The sequence below is a fragment of the Schistocerca americana genome, chromosome 7 (genome assembly GCF_021461395.2).
Source record: "Schistocerca americana isolate TAMUIC-IGC-003095 chromosome 7, iqSchAmer2.1, whole genome shotgun sequence".
NCBI lineage: Eukaryota > Metazoa > Arthropoda > Insecta > Orthoptera > Acrididae > Schistocerca > Schistocerca americana.
Window position 1 is genome coordinate 101377423 of NC_060125.1, and position 18332 is coordinate 101395754.

Consider the following 18332-nt stretch of genomic DNA (forward strand, 5'->3'; position numbering starts at 1 on the left):
ATGGTAAAGCTATTTGGAAATACAGCTGCTTACAATAGGAAGAAAATAGACCAGTTCCATTTAATGTGTAAGGGAGACTTTCTATTAGCACATATTTTAAATAATTGTATGTAATTTATTCACACTGGTAGACCAAGTCAAGACTAGAAAAATAACTTGGACACCTCACTTCACTGCATTCAGTACTCATACTACATTCACTGGAAGTACTGAGATTATTTCATGTGCAACACAGGGAAACGAAAAGAGAAGAAAATCTTTGGCATTAATACTGAAGAAATGTCTGAAATTTCCTCAAAAATAATAAATACTTCAGTCTCTTTAATTTCTGCTTCAAGTACCAAGTGTGTAAGTAAAGAATTTACCTTATTTCAGCAGTGCTAAGAATTAGCCCAGTTGGTGCATATTATAATAATGCATTTCTTTAAAATAATTGGTTCTCCCTAGCATTGAGACTTGATCAACAGAGAAATATTAAAATGAATTAACCATTTTTCACAAATAACTTTGATGTTATATAATTTTTTCCTCAGAAATTTGCCTTTGGTTGTACATTAAAGAAATATTTCTGTCAAAGACTCCATTGATACATGTCTCTAAAGATATTCCTTTTCCCCCTGAATGTTCAAAATGCATTTATTTTGTTGTTGGAAATAATGACATTTCAGTTGTACTGAAGGCATCAGTGTTATTTCAGATGCTTGTTTTGAAAATAGTTTGCTTTTCTGGCACAATTACATACAATTATATCTTATTGAAATTATGGGGAAGAAGCATATTTTATTTGTGGCTCTTTCTATTACATATTTTTCCTATTTGAGTTTTGCACCCTATGCTTTCTTTTCAAATGGAAATATATTTAATCTTCTGTCTTCCAGTTTTCATCATCTGGAAATTCTTTGATCAGCAACTAATCACTTTTTAGTCTCTAAGATCCGTGAGTATACAAGCTTTCATATCTCCTGAAAATATACTTTAATTCACTTTCTGGTAGTACCCTTTTTGTGTTCTTTTGTCTTGACTGCCTTGACTGTCAGCACCTGGCTCATTATTGATGCTTGTTATAAAATTCACTTATTTGATGAATATAATAATGGCAATAATAATAATAATAATAAACCCCGTGGAGGCCCGGGAAAAGAATAGGCCTCTGGTATGTTCTGCCAGTCGTAAAAGGCGACGAAAAGAACAAACCACTAATAGGGCTAACCCTCCTTTTAGTGTGATTAGTTGGTTCAGGACAGAACTAAAGAAGCCTCGGACGAGCGCCGTCATGGTTGGGGACGACGTTTGAACCCTATGCCCGCCCACAATGGTAACGACACTGCTAGCCAACTGGAAAATGATTTAAATCCAAATAGAGGTGTTTTGCAAGATAAGCTTCCTGCAACCACCCTAGAAGGAAAACAAAGACAGAGGATGAGATGGTCAGATGAAGTTAATCGACACCTCATGTTCTGTTATTACCAAGCAACAAACTTAGGAACCAACACAACTGGATACAGATCACAAGTATGCACAACATATATTATCAGATACCCAGAATTAAAATTTTTAACAGAACGACTAGCTGATCAGATCTGAGTAATAATCAAAAATAACAGGATACCCCAGTCAGAATTAGAAAACATCAAACAACAAGTACAACAAATACTGGAACAAAATAATGTGCAATAAGAAGAATAAGAAAATACAGTAATGGAAAAAACAGATACCTATAAATATCTAGGATACAGACAAAAAATAGGAATAGATAATACAAATATTAAAGAAGAACTAAAAGAAAAATATAGACAAAGACTAACAAAAATACTGAAAACAGAATTGACAGCAAGAAACAAGACAAAAGCTATAAATACTTATGCTACACCAATATTGACCTACTCATTTGGAGTAGTGAAATGGAGTAACATAGACCTAGAAGCACTCAATACACTTACACGATCACAATGCCACAAATATAGAATACATCACATACATTCAGCAACTGAAAGATTCACATTAAGCAGAAAGGAAGGAGGAAGAGGATTTATCGACATAAAAAACCTACATTATGGACAGGTAGACAATTTAAGAAAATTCTTTCTAGAACGAGCAGAAACTAGCAAAATACACAAAGCAATCACTCATATAAATACATCGGCTACACCACTGCAATTTCATAACCACTTCTACAACCCTTTAGATCACATAACATCAACAGATATGAAAAAAGTAATTTGGAAAAAGAAAACACTACATGGCAAGCACCGGTATCATCTAACAGCCACACATCGATCAAGACGCATCCAACACATGGCTAAGAAAAGGCAATATATACAGTGAAACAGAAGGATTCATAATTGCAATACAGGATCAAACAATAAACACCAGATACTACAGCAAGCATATTATTAAAGATCCCAATACCACAACAGATAAACGCAGACTTTGCAAACAACAAATAGAAACAGTAGATCACATCACAAGCGGGTGTACAATACTAGCAAATACAGAATACCCCAGAAGACATGACAATGTAGCAAAAATAATACATCAACAGCTTGCCTTACAACATAAACTTATAAAACAACATGTTCCCACATACAAGTATGCACCACAAAATGTCCTGGAGAATGATGAATACAAATTATACTGGAACAGAACCATTATAACAGATAAAACAACACCACATAACAAACCTGACATCATACTCACCTATAAAAAGAAGAAATTAACACAACTAATCAAAATATCCATACCCAATACCACAAATATACAAAAGAAAACAGGAGAAAAAATTGAAAAATACATCCAACTGGCTGAGGAAATCAAGGACATGTGGCATCAGGATAAAGTTGACATTATACCAATTATACTATCAACTACAGGAGTCATACCACACAATATCCACCAGTACATCAATGCAATACAGCTACATTCAAACTTATATATACAACTACAGAAATCCGTAATTATTGATACATGTTCAATTACCCGAAAGTTCCTAAATGCAATATAACATATACCATACAGTTAAAAGGAAGTCACGCTTGATCAAGGTCCGCGTCACTTTCCATTTTTAACCAGACATAATGTCTGAGAAAAGATAGAAATAATAATAACAATAATAATAATAATAATAATTATTATTATCATTCTGTCTTGCTCAGAGGCCTGGTGCAAGTCTTTCATTTGGACACCACAAACCCAGTACTCTCACCAGGGGAAGGGGATCTACAGTTTAACATTAAATCCAAACCATGTGTTCTTTCTGGGAAATCTTCACATAACGGAGAAGTGGGTAAGAGTAACATGAGATATTCCATGTTCTGACTGGGATTCGATTCTGTGAGCTTTCAGTTTCCAGGCACGCTCTTTACCACACTTTACCAATAGACTACTGGACCCAACACTCTCTTTACAAGTAGTACAGTTAAAACACACACACACACACACACACACACACACACACAGTACTGACACTGAGTGGAATTATGCAGCTGTTGTGGCATTGAATTTGTATCTCAGAGAAGTGTGGTTCAGATCCACTTCCAGCCATTCAGATTTAGGCTTTTTATTGTGAAATCATGTCAGGAATGCTGATCTGCTCCCTTTGAGATATCATGAGTTATTTCCTTCCCTATCCTTGTCTAGCGTGAATTTCTCTCCTATGATCTCGACGTGAATAAATTGGTAAACTTACTAACTGCCCTTCCATTCTTCTCTTGTTATCAGCGTATACAGACATTGTACTTTGGTGTTAAATTTAGCAACTATTGTTTTATCTCTGCTTACAAATGCCAAGAAGTGAGAATGTTAATATGAAACATTGTAGAAGATTAACACTGACAGCACAGTAAGGAAATGTCTAGAGGTTTGTAGTTTTTGCTGTTTGGCATTCATTTATGAGGAACTGTATAAATGTAAGGGGATGGTATTGATGCATTCAGCGAAACACAGTGAAGAACTCTAACGTTCCATTGTAATAGAACTAGGGCACAATGCTCCTTGCATTTGTACCTTACTATTTTGTGTGTCCCATGGGTCATTTTAAAAAGCAAGCACTTCACAAGGCTCAACCAATGGTTTCATTCAATGTGGCAGCGGATTGCTGACGTTTTTGGGATGTAGTGGTGTTAGCTTAACTCTTTGGATTGGTAGCATGGTACAGATCTCTATAAAAACAAGGAGCATTGTAAGTAGCACACCAGTTTGTTTAGCACATAGCAAAAGCTATGTGGTAGAGATATTTTGTACTCAAAGTATGATAAGCTTGCTCAGTTATGCAGACCTGTGTCTGAAGTGACTTCTGTTTTCCCAATATTTTGGCAACTGAGTTGGAATCTGTTTGGCGTAACAAAAAGATTCCTCATGTTTTGAGTAAGCCATTGATTAGTACACACACCTAACCAAAAGACTTAATGCTGATTTTCCTATTCTGGAGATTTTTAAGACAAGGTATTTTCGTACATTCATAATTCAAAAAATACCTGGTCTTCTTTATTTACAGATTGAGCCTTTAACATAGAGTTCCAAGTTTTTATTATTTTAACAGAAAATTGAAATCCTGAGTACACTCAAGCAACTTAAGAACAGACCTTTGAAAAAATAAACCCTCACATACATCCATTTCAGCACTGATAGTTAAGTGTTTAACCGCTACAGAATGTCCACTCCTACGGCAGAATTCCATTTTGGCCACAGTAGCTGGAGATGTTGGTCGTGTGTGTGTGTGTGTGTGTGTGTGTGTGTGACATGTGGGAGTTGTGCGTGCGTGTGCAAATGTGTTCATTTTCTTTTCTGTATAAGGCTTTAGCCAAAAGCTCAATGTGTAACTGTCTTTCCATTTGAGCCTGTCTGCAACTCAACATGTCATCTTTCCAGTGAATAGCAGTCTATTCTTTTCGTAATATTATTGATACTCCGTGTACTTTCCATTGTTCAAATGTGATTAAAGTATGTTTTGAAATACAATAGCATTAGCCAATACCATAGCTCTCTCTAGGTAAAGTATTCTGTTCAAGCTAGGTTTGTGCATTCTGATTCATTCCTGACCACAGACAGCGGAAAGGATTGCTTTTTATACTGGGCTTAAAACAGAAAGACCAAACTGATGCAACAAAGTAGTCTCTTCTCTATTTGATTTTCTCAGAAACCTTGAAGTGTGCCAGCCAGAAATTGGTCCTAATGAAATGCATTTATTTTATGACTTCTGTACCACTTAAAAATGAACACTAATGCCCTTCGTGAGAGAAAGAACGTTTAATGAACTGGTATATTATTTCCTTATTCTTGGTCACAGGTATATGGCTCCTGATAGTGTATGTGGTAGAGTGGAAAAATACTACTGAAAAAAAAGGAAGATATTCTTCCACATGAAATTTCCTGGCAGATTAAATCTGTGTGCCGGACTGAGACTTGAACTCGGGACCTTTGCCTTTCGCAGGCAAGTGCTCTACCAACTGAGCTACCCAAGCACGACTCACGACCCATCCTTACAGCTTCAATTCTGCCAGTACCTCGTCTCCTACATTTCGAACGTCACAGAAGCTCTCCTGCGAACCTTGCAGAACTAGCACTCCTGGAAGAAAGGATATTGCAGAGACATGCCTTAGCCACAGCCTGGGGAATGTTTACAGAATGAGATTTTCACTCTGCAGCGGAGTGTGTGCTAATATGAAACTTCCTGGCAGATTAAAACTGTGTTCATATCAGCGCACACTCCATTGCAGAGTGAAAATCTCATTCTGGAAACATCCTCCAGCTGTGGCTAAGCCATGTATCTGCAATATCCTTTCTTCCAGGAGTGCTAGTTCTGCAAGGTTTGCAGAAGACCTTCTGTGAAGTTTGGAATGTAGGAGACGAGGTACTGGCAGAATCGAATCTGTGAGGATGGATTGTGAGTCGTGCTTGGGTAGTTCAGTTGGTAGAGCACTTGGCCGCGAAAGGCAAAGGTCCCGAGTTCGAGCCTCGGTCCGGCACACAGCAATTTTGAGGCGAATGTTTCCTGGAAGGCTTATCTCTCAGATGGGGGATCTCAATTGGCCCACACGATCACTGGACTTAGCCCCATGTGATTTTTTTTCTTTGTGGTTACCGTAAGGCAAAGGTGCATTATAACCATCCCAACAACCTGGAAGACTTACAGAACAATATTGAGGCTGAAATTGCAGGCACACCAGAAGACATGCTTGAAAGAGTGCATGAGAATTTCAGAAAATGACTGTGGCAGTGTGTGGTTTGTGAAGGTAGACTGTTATAACCTTTAATCACCAATAATTGCATGGATATTCAAACACACTCACTTAGAAACAATATCTCGTTACATGATAACAACTCAGTATCTCTTATTCGACTGGCATGCCGTGACATGCGGCCGGCGCCATTCGTAGCTAGGTGGTGCTCCCGCACTCAGCCGAGTTGCAGAGCGCCTCTATCGCCGTTTGCGCGTACTGTCGTGGCGGCACTGTTAAATGTCGTGGCACTGTCACAACACTTTCCCCCCTTAAAAACCCTCACTTCCTTGGAGACATGGACAGTGCGGAGACATCCATGGCCTCTTGTGAGGCCCCGAGAAGATCCCGTGGAGAGACACCAGAGTATGGTCGAAAATGTCCAGGACGGAAGCTTGTGCGTGGAATGTGCCTCCTGGACGAGATGAAGGGTGAAAACTCCGGAGCAGCATCCATAGGTGTCGTGGACCTGGGGGTGTGCTCCAGCGAGATGGGTCCCGGAGAAGGCGGCGTCGCAACGGGGGCCTGTTCCGGCGTACTCGGAAGCGGTAGCGACGTCGGCTGCATCAACACGTACGGTAGATCGGCAGCAGCGACAGGACTGGCTTCTCGGGGTGGTGGAGGCGAAGGAAGGGGCGGTGGCACCGGCGTGGCCACCACCCGCGGGCGCATCTGGTCGTAATGGCGAACAACCATGCCGTCGTCCGTACGTATTTCACATAGCCGGCGGCCGCGAAGAGCCTTGACCACCCCTGGAATCCATTTAGGGCGAGATCCATACCCTCGTGCCCACACGTCGGCGCTCACCGAGTATTTTCCCGCACCAGGCGACACAGCACAAGGCCTGACAGGGTGAAGCAGGTGCAGTAGAGTGCGCGGTTGGCGGCCATGCAAGAGTTCAGCAGGGCTGCGATCACCCAGAGGCGTGAAGCAATAAGAACTCAGAAATTGCAGCAGAGCGTCATCTGTGGAAAAATCACTAAGGAATTTTTTCATCTGGCTTTTGAAAGTGCGGACAAGGCGCTCGACCTCCCCATTCGATTGCGGATGGAAGGGCGGTGCTGTAACATGATGAATCCCGTGTCCAGTACAAAAATCACGGAAGGCCTGCGAAGAGAACTGAGGGCCATTGTCTGTGACGATCATGGATGGAAGACCTTCTAGCGCAAAGATTTTGGACAAAGCCAGCGTCGGCGCCGCAGTGGTGGGCGACGGACATCGAACAACAAACGGAAACTTCGAGAAGACGTCAATCAATAGTAGCCAATAAGTACTGAGGAAGGGGCCGGCAAAGTCAGCATGCACCCGTTCCCATGGCTGCGCCGGATCAGGCCACGGAGAGGGCATTGTACGAGGTGCAGCCAGTTGTTGAGCACACTGACCACATGCAGCAACCATGTGGGCGATGTCCGAATCAATACCGGGCCAATAAACGTGCCTGCTGGCCAGGGACTTAGTCCGAGAAATACCCCAATGGCCTTCATGCAACAGTTTGAGAACATCTTTGCGAAGAGAGGCTGGCACCATGACCCGTGGAGATGCGCCATCCGTGGCCAGAAGAACAACACCATCACGAACAGACAGACGAAGGCGCAAGGCATGGTAGTTGCGAAGGGGATCCGATGCCCGGCCCTTGGTCCTGTCCGGCCAACCCCATTGAACAAAACCGATCACCTGACGCAGGACCGGGTCCCGCGCAGTCGCCGACGCGACCTGCGAACCTGTAAGTGGAAAACCCTCGACCACACGAATTTCTTCCTCATCAATGTGGAAACAGAGTAGTTCATCACGATCGAAAACCAGGTCGGGGCCCATTGGCAATCGCGACAATGCGTCAGCATTGGCGTGCTGGGCCGTGGGGCGATAGTGAATCTCATAGTGTAAACGAGACAAGTATAAGGCCCAACGTTGCAGGCGGTGAGCTGCCTTATCTGGAAGCGACGCCAATGGGCTGAACAGAGAGACCAGTGGCTTGTGGTCGGTGATGAGGTGAAACTTAGAACCATACAAAAAACGCTGAACTTTTTGAGAGCATAAATGATAGCGAGTGCCTCCTTTTCGATTTGAGAGTAATGCCGTTGCGCATCGTTGAGGGTCTTGGAAGTATAGGCGATGGGTCGTTCCGACCCATCTTCATACCGATGGGCGAGAACAGCCCTTAGGCCATACAGTGACGCGTCAGTCGCCAGAACCAAGTGCTGACCCGGACGGAATGTGGGAAGACAAGGCGCCGACTGCAAATGAGCCTTCAGGTGGACAAAAGCCTGCTCACACTCGCCGGACCAACAGAAAGGGACGTTTTTGTGTAACAGCTGATGCAGAGGATGAACTACCGCCGCCGCGGATGGAATGAATTTGTGATAATAAGCAATCTTGCCTAGAAACGCCTGAAGTTCTTTGACTGTAGACGGCCGGGGTAGAGCGTTAATGGCCACAACGTGGTGACGTAGAGGACGTATACCCTCACGGGACAGGTGGAAACCCAGATACACAATGGAGGGTTGGAAGAACTGTGACTTGGCCAGATTGCACCTCAACCCAGCCGAATGCAAAACCCGAAACAGTGAACGCAAATTGCAAAGGTGCTCCTCAGTGGAGGCCCCTGTGACAACGATGTCATCCATATAGTTTATGCAGCCGGGAGCGGAAGCCGTGAGCTGTTCCAAAAAACGCTGAAAAATGGCCGGCACGCTAGCGACGCCAAATGGTAACCGCTGGTACTGATACAACCCACAAGGAGTGTTGATGACGAGAAATTCCTTGGAAGAAGCATCCAACGGCAACTGATGGTATGCCTCCGATAAGTCAAGTTTGGAAAAGAACTGGCCCCCAGTGAGCTTGGTAAATAACTCCTCAGGACGGGGAATAGGATAAGTGTCAATGAGGCTCTGAGCGTTGACATTGGCTTTAAAATCACCACACAATCACAGACTCCCGTTTGGTTTAGAAACCACCACGATTGGCGATGCCCATTCGCTGGAGGTAACAGGAAGGAGAATCCCTGAAGCTGCTATCCTGTCTATCTCAGCCTTGACAGGTGCACGCAATGCCACCGGAATAGGGTGCGCCCGGAAAAACTTAGGGCGAGCTGTAGGTTTAAGAGTAATGTGGGCTTCAAAATCCTTGGCACGACCCAGACCAGCAGAGAACACGGACGAAAATTCAGAACACAATCCATCCAACTGTTGATACGGAATATCCTCAGAGATGAGGTGCACATCATCATCAATGGAGAACCCGAACAACTGGAAAGCATCATAACCGAACAGGTTTTCAGTGCCCACATGATCCACCACATAAAACGTGAGGGGCCTAACAACAGACTTGTAGGCAGTGGAAGCACCAAACTGGCCAATTATAGGAATTTTCTGTTTATTATAAGTTCTCAGATTTCGTGTAACTGGAGACAAGGGAGGGGAGCCCAACTCCAAATACGTGCGAGAATTAATGAGAGTTACTGCAGAGCCAGTGTCCACTTGCATGCGAATGTCTTTATCCAGAACACGAACAATAACCAACAACTTATTTGTTTGAGAAAGCACACAGTTAATATCCATGTCCGATGCCTTGTCCTCGTCGACAGGAACTTTAGGGGACTGACACACAGAAGCAATGTGGCCTTTTTTCCTACATGAATTAGGAACGAACCTGCTTCTGTGGTTGCTGTTGTCGCTGCGAGCATTGCAGCCCAACGCGACGTTGTTTACGCGAGTGAACCGTTGCCACATCTTCGTTCTCCTGTGAAACAGGCAAATTGTCCGTGTCGAAAGTTGACTGTACAGAGCCTACATCACACCACGCGTCTATTTGCGCGCCAGCAGTGTGAGACACTTCAAAGGATTGAGCGATGCTTAGAACTTCCGACAACGACGGGTTTGGCAGTTGTAGGGCACGTTGCCGAACTTCTTTATCAGGAGCAAGCCGTAGAATAGCATCCCTAACCATTGAATCAGCATAAGACTCATGATGAGTGTCCATGACAAACTGACATTTCCTACTCAGACCGTGTAGTTCCACCGCCCAAGCCCGGTAAGATTGATGGGGCTGTTTACGACACCAGTAGAACGCCACGTGGGCGGCAATGACGTGGGTGTTTTTTCGGTAATAGTTAGACAATAAGTCACACATTTCTTGGAAGGACAGAGAGGCAGGTTCCCACAGAGGGGCTAACTGAGATAGCAGCTGATAGATCCGTGGCGAAATCCAAGATAGAAATAACGACTTACACATAGGAGCGTCGACAACGCTGAAAGCCAAGAAGTGTTGCCGCAAACGCTTCTCATAATCCTCCCAATCTTCAGCGGCCTCGTCGTAAGGTGGGAATGGAGGCGGAGAAGAGGAAGACAGACGATGAGTAAGCGACATCGACAACGCCTGAATAGCAGCCGTCAGCTGTGTTTGTTGTGCCTGTATAGCAGCCGTCAGCTGTGTTTGTTGTTCAATGAGCGCTTGCATAAGCTGTTCCATGTCTGCCCCGTCACGAACACACAAATCCACAACGCAGTGAAAATATCTGACCTCGTCGCCAAAAAGTGTTATAACCTTTAATCACCAATAATTGCGTGGATATTCAAACACACTTACTTAGAAACAATAGCTCGTTACGTGATAACAACTCAGTATCTCTTATTCGACTGCCGTGCCGTGACATGCGGCTGGCGTCTTTTGTAGCTAGGTGGCGCTCCCGCGCTCAGCCGAGTTGTGGAGCGCCTCTATCGCCGTTTGCACGTACTGTCGTGGCGGCACTGTTAAATGTCGTGGCACTGTCACAACATAGACATTTGCCAGATACACTGTTTAAACCATGTAATTAGAAACTTCCATTATTGTCCAGTATGAGGAAAATAAAAGTGTAAGTTTCTAAGGGTTCATTTTTTATTTCATTTCCAAATCAGCAATTTACCATGCTCCACTGTATAGAAATGTATGATACTAAAGTGATACATTGTAGTATATTATTGTATTTCTATAAAAAATTCATTGTACCTTTCTTTGTAAATAATGTTAAAGGTAAAAAAATCACTTTCAACGAGTATATTAACAAAACTTTTAACTTTCAATTATCAACTTAAGAAGCCCTTTGAAACTTTGTCCCCTTACTCTGATGTAAACAATGAAATGTTTAGAAAAGTGTAAGATATAATTTTAATAGTATCTACAAAAGTAGTGAAAATGTTAACTATCTCATGAGTGTAATTTGTATTTTGGTGTGATATTTAAAAACTTCCTTTCTTCAAAAAGTTATTTTTTGTGTATTTACAGACTGTTGAATAAACATTCCTGAAGTATATTATTTTCCCTTTTTTCTTGATAGGGAGCTATGGTTCACCCTCCCTGCACACAAAATCAGATCTTGATATGCGAGTATTCCCAGTTTTTATTTATGAATTGTGTTATTCATGCCAGCTAAACAATGAGACACACATGATGGGTGGCGTTGGGAAACATTGCAACTATGACAGTAAGCAGGAACAATGGAGTATATCTGTTGGCCGACAGATGGCAGTATGTGATTTGCAATGTTGTTGTTTTTGTTGTTGTAGTTTTCAGTTCAGAGACTGGTTCGATGCAGCTCTCCATGCTACTCTATCCTGCTAACTGAGTTGGGAAACATTGCAACTATGACAGTAAGCAGGAACAACGGAGTGTATCTGTTGGCTGACAGATGGCAGTATGTGATTTGCAATGTTGTTGTTTTTGTTGTTGTAGTTTTCAGTTCAGAGACTGGTTTGATGCAACTCTCCATGCTACTCTATCCTGTGCAAGCTTCTTCATCCCTGAGTAACTACTGCAACCTACATCCTTCTGAATCTGTTTAGTGTATTCGTGCCTTGTTTTCCATCTACAATCTTTACCCTCTACATTTCCCTCCAATACTAAAATGATGATCTCCTGATGCCTCAGAATGTGTCTGACCAACTGATCCCTTCTTCTAGTCAAGTTGTGCCACAAATTCCTCTTCTCCCCAACTCTGTTCAGTAACACCTCATTAGTTACATGATCTACCCATCTACTCTTCAGCATTCTTCTGTAACACCTCATTTCGAATGCTTCTGTACTCTTCTTGTCCAAACTATTTATGATCCATGTTTCACTTCCATATATGGCTACACTCCATGAAAATACTTTCAGAAAAGACTTCCTGACACTTAAATCTATGCTCCATGTTAACAAATTTCTCTTCAGAAATGCTTTCCTTGCCATTGTCAGTCCACATTTTATATCCTCTCTATTTCAACCATCACCAGTTATTTTGCTCCCCAAATAGAAAAACTCATCTACTACATTAAGTGTCTCATTTCCTAATTTAATTCCCTCAGCATCACCTGCTTTAATTCGCCTACATTCCATTATCCTCATTTTTCTTTTGTTGATGTTCATCATATGGGCAACGGCCTTGCAGCAGTGGATACAACGGTTCCCGCGAGATCGCCAAAGTTAAGTGCTGTGGGGCGTGGTCAGCACTTGGATGGGTGACCATCCAGGCTGCCATGCGCGGTTGCCATTTTTCGGGGTGCACTCAGCCTCTTGATGCCAACTGAGGAGCTACTCAACTGAATAGTAGCGGCTTCGGTCAAGATTACCATCATAACGACCGGGAGAGCGGTGTGCTGACCACACGCCCCTCCTATCCGCATTCTCCTCTGAGGATGAGACGGCGGTCGGATGGTCCCGGTAGGCCACTCGTGACCTGAAGATGGAGTGCTAAGGGATGTTCATCATATGTCCTTTCAAGACACTGTCCATTCCGTTCAACTGCTCTTCCAGGTCCTTTGCTGTCTCTGACAGAATTGCAATGTCATTGGCAAACCTCGAAAGTTTTTATTTCTTCTCCATGTATTTTAATTCCTACTCCAAAATTTTCTTTCGTTTCTCTGCTTGCTCAGGATACAGATTGAATAACATATCAGTTAGGCTAAAACCCTGTCTCACTCCCTTCTCAACCACTGCTTCCCTTTTGTGCCCCTTGACTCTTATAACTGCCATCTGGTTTCTGTACAAATGCTAGAAACATAGGTTTGTCTTTCCTTAATATATCTTCTAAGATAAGTCTTAGGGTCAGTATTGCCTCATGTGTACCAACATTTCTACAAAATCCAAAATGATCTTCCCCGAGGTCGGCTTCTACCAGTTTTCCCATTTGTCTGTAAAGAATTCATATTAATATTTTGCAGCCGTGACTGATTTATTAAACTCATAGTTCAGTAAGTTTCACAACTGTCAGCACTTGCTTTCTTTGGGTTTGGAATTATTATACTCTTCTTGAAGTCTGATGGTATTTCGCCTGTCTCATACATCTTGCTCACCAAAAGGTAGAGTTTTGTCAGGGCTGGCTCTGCCAAGTTTATCAGTAGTTCTAATGGAATGTTGTCTACTCCTGGGGCCTTGTTTCGACTTAGGTCTTTCAGTGCTCTGTCAAACTCTTCATGTAATATCATATCTCCCATTTCATCTTCATCTACATCCTCTTCCATTTTCATGATATTGCCCTCAAATATATCACCCTTGTATACACCCTCTGTATACTCATTCCACCTTTCTGCCTTCCCTTCTTTGCTTAGCACTGGTTTTCCATCTGAGCTTTTGAGATTCATACAATTGGTTCTCTTCTCTCCAAGGATCTCTTTAATTTTCCTGTAGGCAGTATCTATCTTAACCCTGGTGATATATGCTTCTACATCCTTACATTTTATCCTCTAGCCATCCCTGCTTATCTATTTTGCACTTCCTGTCGATCTCATTTTTGAGACATTTGTATTGCTTTTTGCCCGGTTTATTACAATTACATTTTTATATTGCAATGTTAAGCAGTCATAAAATTTGATACAAAGGGCAGTGTCTGTCTGAAATTTGGTCTTTGAAAGAAATAAGACTATACACAGTAATGGGTATTGGACTTCTTCTGTGAGCATTTGGGTTGAGAATTGTTGTTAATAAAGGATGGAGGAGAAATCTTAATTGTAAAATATATCTTGTTTATTAATATTCACTTTGACTGTTGCGAAGAAAAAATATAAGATCTATTGGAACAGAAATCAAACAGCCTTCTGATATATAATGTTTGCTACACTGAGTGTAAAATGAAGTAAGATGTGTCATGACGCTATCGCCAGAAATATCATATGTATCCCAATATGAAGACATCCATCTTACTCACAATGGATTAAAAATCTTTCTTTAATATTACACGATAATCCACTAAACACAATGCTTAATTATTTGTTCTGTGGGGCTTGATACTCCAGGATAGCTGCCCATGTGTAGTGGCAGCGTACACATTTATAGATATTACTGTTGTTGTTGTTGTTGTTGTTGTGGTCGTCAGTCCTGAGACTGGTTTGATGCAGCTCTCCATGCTACTCTATCCTGTGCAAGCTTCTTCATCTCCCAGTACCTACTGCAACCTACATCCTTCTGAATCTGCTTAGTGTATTCATCTCTTGGTCTCTCTCTACGATTTTTACCCTCCACGCTGCCCTCCAATGCTAAATTGGTGATCCCTTCATGCCTCAAAACATGTCCTACCAACCGATCCCTTCTTCTAGTCAACTTGTGCCACAAACTTCCCTTCTCCCCAATCCTATTCAATACCTCCTCATTAGTTACGTGATCTACCCATCTAATCTTCAGCATTCTTCTGTAGCACCACATTTCGAAAGCTTCTATTCTCTTCTTGTCCAAACTAGTTATCGTCCACGTTTCACTTCCATACATGGCTACACTCCATACAAATACTTTCAGAAACGACTTCCTGACACTTAAATCTATACTCGACGTTAACAAATTTCTCTTCTTCAGAAACGATTTCCTTGTCATTGCCAGTCTACATTTTATACCCTCTCTACTTCGACCATCATCAGTTATTTTACTCCCTAAATAGCAAAACTCCTTTACTACTTTAAGTGTCTCATTTCCTAATCTAATTCCCTCAGCATCGCCCGATTTAATTTTACTACATTCCATTATCCTCGTTTTGCTTTTGTTGATGTTCATCTTATATCCTCCTTTCAAGACACTGTCCATTCCATTCAACTGCTCTTCCAAGTCCTTTGCTGTCTCTGACAGAATTACAATGTCATCGGCGAACCTCAACGTTTTTATTTCTTCTCAATGGACTTTAATACCTACTCCGAACTTTTCTTTTGCTTCCTTTACTGCTTGCTCAATATACAGATTGAATAACATCGGGGAGTGGCTACAACCCTTTCTCACTCCCTTCCCAAACGCTGCTTCCCTTTCATGCCACTCGACTCTTATAACTGCCATCTGGTTTCTGTACAAATTGTAAATGGCCTTTCACTCCCTGTATTTTACCCCTGCCACCTTCAGAATTTGAAAGATAGTATTCCAGTTAACATTGTCAAAAGCTTTCTCTAAGTCTACAAATGCTAGATTACTATTAATAAAAAACTGTACCTCTGGTCTGATATGAATTGGAAAATATTACAAGACGCCATTTTCAGTTTATTGAGATTATTCTTTTAATACTTTTAGCATTAAGTGACTGTTACAAGAACTTATATGATTTTTGTTATCAGTGGTGTTGCTACAATAATGAGCCTACACAAAATGGCCAGGGCAACATTTAATTATTACGTAACTGAATCATATGCGGGAAAGGTACCCACTACTGACAAAAATAATTAATTTCATATATATTGAACAAAATGCTCTTATTACTGCAGATAAGTGTATCAGTTACAGACCATGAACAATAAGCGTTCATCAACTAGAACATCAGGATCAATAAGACAGAGAAACAAAAAAATACGCTCATTCTTCTTCTACAAAAAGGACAAAGATCACAATACAAATTGCTATTCTGAGATCGCAGATCACACTTCCATTGTTGAGTATCGATAACTTATTTATACTCTTTTTTTTTTTTACCTGAGGCTATGCTATATCATTCACATCAGCTTTATTAACCACATTGGTGGTAAAAGATATATACCATCGCAAAAAAGGTATTTCATTTTAAATGCTTAAATAGAGCTGAAATTCACTGTATGTTTTTACTATATTATTGCACGTGACGCTCTGGCATGGAGCCAAGGATCTAATCTAAAACTGCAAACTTTTGTCTTGCAGACTTAATAAATATTTCGACTGCCAGTGACATACAATAGATGACAGTTTTATAATACTAAATTGGCACTGCTGTTTGTGATTGTTCAGCATCCGTTGAGATGTTCTTAAATCAACATATTTTCAATAAAATGACACTTCTGTTTCATGCATATTATTTCGTGTTAATTCCATGTTTTTCCTTCTCGGTCTAGATCACTTAACACTCGTGAAGCTTAAACTGGTCCTTGTAAACATCATTCTAAGTACTTGGCAACATAAATAATTTTTTGTGTGGGTGACTACTGCAGCTAATAACACAGTTCAACATTGGTTATGATATTGCCTGCTTCACACGTAGTGGTTGAAGTAAATCTTTCTAGCTTTTGATGCATGGAATTTCACAGATATTGGAACCAAACAGATGAACACAAGCATGGAGATCCCTGTCGACAGTATATAACTAAACTCTCGGTCGTTGGTGTTAATCATCATCCCTCAAGGGAGGGATGAAACACTTACGTCTTCATTACTCTGCCACCTACTGCAGACTGTTAACATTCTCATAAGCCAGAATAATAGTATTCTGTTACAATATGAAGAATGGTGATCAAGGGAGGAAGAACTTGTAGGACAAGATCATGGTGAACTGTCTTCCAGGAGCGCTATTTCTGCAAGGTTTGCAGAAGAGTTTCTGTGAAGTTTGGAAGGTAGGAGACGTGGTACTGGCAGAACCGAAGCTGTGAGGACACGTCGTGAGTCGTGCTTGGGTAGCTCAGTTGGTAGAGCGCTTGCCCGCGAAAGGCAAAGGTCCTGAGTTCGAGTCTTGGTCCTGCACAGTGTTTTAATCTGTCAGGAAATTTCATATCAGTGCACACTCCACTGCAGAGAGAAAATCTCATTCTGGATAATCAGAAATACTAGAATGGCAATGGATGATCTAAAGGAAGCCATGTCAAAAAAATCAAGATAAGATTGAATGGAATATCCAGGATGGAATAAAAACAATGTTATGAAAAGGAAGGATTGCTACTCACAATATAGCGGAGATGTTGAGTCATAGACAGGCACAACAAAAAGACTTCTAAACAAGTAAGCTTTCGATCAAAAGGACTGCTTCGAAGTAGACAAAACACACACACACACACACACACACACACACACACACACACACACACACACGCGCGCGCGCAACCACAACCACAGTATCTGGCTCTCAAGGCCAGACTGTGTGCATACGTACGCATTGTCTACTTCAGAGATAGGTCTTTGGACAAAAGCTTACTTGTTTAGGAGTCTTTTTGTTGTGCCTGTCTGCAAATCAGCATCTCCACTAAGTGGTGAGTAGCAATCTGTCCTTTTTTAAAAAAAATTGTCAAGATAAGATGCAAGATTCCCTGAGTGACTAAGTCAACACAGCTAAAAAGATAAACAGGACATAGTTTATAACTGAAATGTTATTTAAATGCCATGTATTGTCAGCTGCTTTATTCACATTGTCATAGACAAAACCCTTTTAAACAGCAGCTGTTAAATAATATTTTTGGAAAGAATGCTATTTCTGTCATAATGGAGGTTACTCTCTGATCGATATTCTCTTTAAAATTGTTTATTTGGTGGTATAATCATACAGAATTTCAAGAGAAATTGCCAGTTTCTGTCTTCTTCAGCTAGCTGGAGGTGTCCAGTATGAAAACAGCGAAACACTGAGAGACCCACATTTTCAATCCACATTGTAAATGTAGGTGCACCTTATTTCACAAATATTTTTAATATTCGCTACTGCTCTCCCATTTTGCATCAGATTTGAATAAGAAAATACAAAAAAAAGACAACGTGGGGAAAAAACCACAACATGCTGTCATGCTGACAGCAATTTTTGACATGATGACACCAATTTTTTAGGAGAAGGTAGAAAAAGATGAAAGTAAACTTTGAGTGAAGGCTCTTCTAGTTGCATTTATACAGATGTAACAGTTATACAACTGAATTGTTAACTAACAGCAACGGAGTGAGATCTGTTTGGATTATATTGGTATTTTACATTTA

General features: G+C 41.3%; 1 protein-coding gene across 2 annotated transcripts in view; it reads left to right on the plus strand.

Annotated features, from left to right (window-relative positions):
* The window catches only part of LOC124622433 (cyclin-dependent kinase 7), a 79635-nt gene that overhangs the window by 18833 nt on the left and 42470 nt on the right, over nucleotides 1-18332 (plus strand). The window lies entirely within an intron of this gene.